The 5,724-nt window shown below is 34.8% G+C and overlaps 1 protein-coding gene across 2 annotated transcripts in view; it reads right to left on the bottom strand.

The window, feature by feature from the left end:
• Positions 1-5,724, bottom strand: part of LOC106878096 (sulfotransferase 1C4) — a 62,037-nt gene that overhangs the window by 21,671 nt on the left and 34,642 nt on the right. The window lies entirely within an intron of this gene.

The following is a 5,724-nucleotide window of genomic DNA, read 5'->3' as shown; positions in this document are numbered from 1 at the left end:
AGAAGAAGAAGAAGAAGAAGAAGAAGAAGAAGATGGTGATGATGATGATGTTGGTGATGATGCTGATGCTGAATGCGGTGGTGGTGATGATGTGGGTGCCATCAATTCTATTTGACAGAAAGAAGCTGGAAATGATGATGATGATGAGGAGGAGGAGGAGGAGGAAGTTGATGATGAAGAAGAAGAAGAACAAGAAGAAGAAGATGATGATGATGATGATGATGAACAACAGCAACGTTAATGTTAAAGGTTAAAATTCTAATAACAGAAGAGCTGGAGGAATAGTGTTGTGTTACATGACTGAGCTCGGGTGGGGGGAGGGGGGAACAGGTGAACAGGTGGATATGGGGTGACGGCTGTCCTATAACCTGGAATGAATGATGTGACTCGCTTATTCCTTCTACCTGCATCAATATGAGAGCTTTTATATAGTCATTCGACTTGCTAGAAGTAGCACACAAATTTACCTCATATCACACACACACACACACACACACACAACTTAAAGGTCTTAACTAAGAGTATCTTAAATACAATGGTCCTAGAGATATATTTTTAAAATATATGTAAAAAAAAAGATAGGGTAATTTTGGTTGGAACATCTTTGCTTATAGGTCTGATTGATCAGAGTTGGCCTAGGGTTAAACAACAGCAACAACAACAACGACGACAACAACAACAATAACAACAACAACAACAACAACAAGGGTTCCCATTCCAGCATGAATATGGATGGTAAATGAAGATGATAATTAATGACGATGACCACCACCACAAGTTTATAATAGGGAGAGAGGATTGTAGCTGATTACACAGAACCATTATACAGTCAGGAACTTGAATCTTCATCATCATCATCATCATCACCACCACCACCACCACCACCACCACCACCACCACCATCATCAACCCCTTGGACACTACCTCTGCCTCAAGTCCTAGATCTCATAGGATCAGCTACCTGGTTTCCATGGTATGTAACTAACTGAAATCTCAATATCCCCGCTGAACGAGATGTCAATTCTTTGCTGGGTTTTGCATTTATAGCTGAGTGGGCTGGGGCAATGGGAAATGAAGTGCTTTGCTCAAAAAGTCAATGCACTGCTTGGTCCAGGAATTGAAACCCCAATCAGTGGTTGATAAAATGGAGTGTCAGTCTAGTAGTGGGCTTGATGGTACTGCTCAGTCCCATACCCCCAAATCCTTGGCCTTGTGCCCAAATCAGAAACAATTTTTAGCAAGCATGGCTGTGTGGTAAGAAGTTTGCTTCCCAACCACATGGTTTGGGGTTCAGTCCCATTCCATAGTACCTTGGGCAAGTGTCTTCTAATATAACCTCAGGCCTACCAAAGCCTTGTAAATGGATTTGGTAGATGGAAACTGAAAGAAGCCCATCATGTATATATATTCATTGCTGCCTTTGTGTCTGTATTTGTCTCCCATCACTGCTTGACAACCAGTGTTGGTATGTTCATGTTCTTGTAATTTAGCACTTCTTCTTCTTCTTCTTCTTCTTCTTCTTCTCCTTCATCTCCTTCTCCTTCGTCTTCTCCTCCTCCTCCTCCTCTTTCTTCTTCTTTAAAAACAATTAGTGCTGGGGTCAATTCATTTGACTAAAATTCTTCAAGGTGGTGCCCCAGCATGGCCACAGCCTAATGAATGAAACCAGTAAAAGATAAAAGGATAAAAAAAAAAGATCCAACATCAGCATAGAGGTTCTTTTGTTGGTTCTCTCAAAAAGAAATCATTATATACAGCATAGCTTGGATAAGGGACAGATGAAGAGGAGTTTGCTTCTCATAGAAGAATGTATGTGTGTGTGTGTGTGTGTGTGTGTGTGTCTGGTTTTCTGGACAGCTATTAAAGATTCCGATCCTAATTAATTGCATCCAATACTGAAAACCCACCTGCTTTATCAGATAAAATATAACTCTTGTAACTACAAGAAAGGAACTTGATTTTATTCATCAATTTAGTTTTTATACTATCATTATTACTGTTTGAAGGTGCTGGTGTGACTGTCTGGTTAAGAAGTTTGCTTGCCAACCACATGGTTCCAGGTTCAGTCCCACTGCATGGTGCCCAGAGCAAGTGTCTTCTACTAAAGCCTCAGGCCAACCAAAGCCTCGTGAGCAAATTTGGTATACGGAAACTGAAAGAAGCCCACCATGTGTGTGTGTGTGTGTGTGTGAGTGTGTGTGTTTTCATGTCTGTCCACTTGACAACCAGTGTTGGTGTATTTACATCCCTGTAACTTAGCAATTTGGTAAATAAGTACAAAGCTTTAAAAATAAGTACTGGGGTCTATTCATTCAACTAAAAAATTCCTCAAAGTGTAGCCCCAGCATGGCCACAGTCTAATGACTGAAACAAGTAAAAGATTTATCAGCCAATATATTTTATTACTTACATTTTTACCATGTCCTTTACCTTACTCATCCAATTTCAATCTCATTTATTCGATATTAAAAACAATTCTTTTTTAATAAGATAATCAAAGAAACAGTTTTGAAACTTGATCTTAGATTTTCTGTTGTATATTTTTATCTTTTATGTTTCTTATTTTCCTATCCTTTGCGCTGTTCATTTTAATTCCAATTTGTAGCAGAAGTTATGTGTTTTTTAGTTTTCTTCTTCTTTTACTTCTTAATTTATTTTAATCTTAAATTCTTTTCCTCTTTTCCTGAGATTCTTATAATTTATTTCTCTTTTGCTTCCTCATACATTTATGGTTTTCTAAACTATCCTCTTCCTTTCCTCTCTCCCTCCTTTCTCTACCTCTCTCTCTGTGTCTCTCTCTGTAAATATATATATTATGTGGTGAGGCTTCAACAAACACCCAATCAGCCAAGAGACTAAAGATAATGTTATATAATGGTTTTTATTATAACATTATTTACATACATTATATATATATATATATATATATATATATATATATATATATATATATATATATATATATATATATATATACATGTATATATACACACACACATATATATATACATGCATACATACACATATATATGCATACACACACACACACATGAGGTCTGATCAATAAGTATCCAGACTGTTGCCATAGTAACGAAGCTAAAGCATGCAAAGTGAAGCTGCTTGGTGGCACAGATTGACCTTGAACTCTGCTGTGCATGCACACTAAGTGTTAACGTCCTAGCTCTCTTCTGTTGTTTACAGTAGTGCTTGGAAGTAAGGTGTGATTGTCACATTGACCATGATCGAGGAAGTCGAGCAGAGAATCTGCATCAAATTTTGCCAAAAGCTTGTCAATACCTGCTGAGAGGCCTATGCACAGTTTTCAAAAAGTTTCCATTTTTCTTGAGACAAGGAGATCTTGTGTAACTGAAACCCAAGTGTATTTTTTTTTCTAGCAGGCTAAGCAATCATGTGTAAGCTCTCTTGCTGAGTACTGAGACCAGTTGATATATATTTTCGTCTTACAGGGGGGAAATTGTATTTTAACAGTTAATACAAGACACAGACCAAACAATACCAACACCTGTGAGAAAACTCTCCTCTCCTCTCTCGCTTTCTCATATTTTCCAGAGAAGGTAGTTGGAGGAAACACCTGGTAATGTTTTGGTTACATATATAATACTTATATTATTTTCATTATAAGAATGAATATGTATGCGAAGATGAGTGCTTTTTCATTAATAATTCTAACAGTATTTGAGATACGAGAGGAAACAATATTGTATAAAATAGAGAATACACCGTTAGATACGTTTCAAATTAAGTCATCATTTACTTTCCATGTTATTTTATTGTTTTATATTCCTTATTTACAGTGAGGAAAAAGAAATCGATATCATATCTTGAAATGAAAACAAATGGCTCGAGGACAAGAATTGTACAACAGTGTTGACAACAACAATAAGTTTTGCAATTTAAAGTACATTCATTAATCAATACATAAAAAGAGAGAAGAAAAAAAAAACAAGAGCAATAGAGAGAAAAGAAAGGAAAGAAAGAAAGCAACAAATAAATTCTAAATGCAAGATTAAGAGATGATTGCAAAGATATATCAATTAACTTAGCGATCATTTCTGATATGACAATCTGAGTGCTGAACATATAGACATACAAACGTGTATCTAGATATATGTGTGCATGCGTATATATACATGTGTATATACATATACACGCAAACAATAAACACATACTGTATCTTTATATACATGCATGTACATACGCATATATATACATACATACACACACACATATATATATATATATATATATATATATTACAAATTAAAAGGGTAAAGATTTATCACTTAATTATGTTTATAAATATATATATATATATATATATATATATATATATATATATATATATATATATATATATATATATATATTTGTATATTGAAACATGTGTTGGTCTATGTAAGGTGGTATATAAATTAAAGATTTAAAAGTAATGCTATGCAACCTCGCAGTAATCCTTATTACTAATATCGTTAATATATATATATGGCCGAAATAGGATTAATGTAATATAATATAATATAAAGCTGAAGCAAATTAACACCAAATATACAGTGTGTGTGTTTTTATTGGCTAAACTGGCAATATGACCATCCCCAAGTGCAACAACAACATATATATATATATATAGAGAGAGAGAGAGAGAGAGAGATATGTGTGTATATATGTATATATATATATATATATATTTACACACAATACACCCTAGTGTTAGCTATTGATTTGGGAGATATGAGATCGATATCAAAATATGGATAGAGCACTATAATCAATCAGAATGCATTATCGATAATGTCATATGCTGAAGAATGGCCCAAACGTGTAAACAAAAAGCAGAGACAGATGTCGGAATAACATGAAAACATCTGGTGAGAGATAATCATGGACTTTAAAATGCCTACTTTTTGATTAGAGTTGGTCTCACTTCAAAGGTAAAAAAAACATTAAAAAAAAAAACGAATGAAAAGAAAAGCAATGCTTTATTGATTTTGTTTTGTCGTTTTATATTTTCAGCTGGTTGCTTTGCTTCTTAACGAAAAAAGAAAGCGATTAAATGGTATTTTTCGAGCACTAAAAGAGAAATAAAGAGAAAAAAAAAAAAGAAGAAATTAAACTAAGAAATTAATAAAACTACGATCTGAACTATATAACAGGGATCTGTAACTTATTTTTGGAATGGTGCACTTTCGATTTTGTTTTTCCGTTTGCCCATGACCTGCATTTATCAATTTAAGTGTCCGGAGAAAAATGTCACAATTTTAGCTAGGAAAAAAGTCACTGGAAAAAAAGGTTGGCGATTTTGGGGTCGATTTGCTCGACTTTTAAGGCGGTGCTCTAGCATGGCCGCAGTCAAATGACTGAAACAAGTAAAGGAGTATAAAAGAGTATGACAAAGAGGAATATTCCAGCCGACGACATGAAGAAACTCTATCAGTCTTGAAGTTCTCCCTTCAAGTGACACACAAATTACAGAAGCGTTCTTGTAGCTGCTTGTAAACTTTTATTCTTTGACTTTACTCTGCAATATGTAGCATACATATTGGGAGGTAAACATGTAAAATAATTTATTATACACCGATATTATTGTTACATGATGAAGGCTGTGAAAAGGTCGTAATCCTACGGATATCAAGTGGTGAAACATATTCACACCTCATACCGCCTGACTTTCTAGGCTCTCCTCTCCCTCCTCTCTCTCTCCTCTCC

Source organism: Octopus bimaculoides, chromosome 19 (assembly GCF_001194135.2).
Source record: "Octopus bimaculoides isolate UCB-OBI-ISO-001 chromosome 19, ASM119413v2, whole genome shotgun sequence".
NCBI classification, from domain to species: Eukaryota; Metazoa; Mollusca; class Cephalopoda; order Octopoda; family Octopodidae; genus Octopus; species Octopus bimaculoides.
This window is presented reverse-complemented; position numbering and strand designations above follow the sequence as displayed.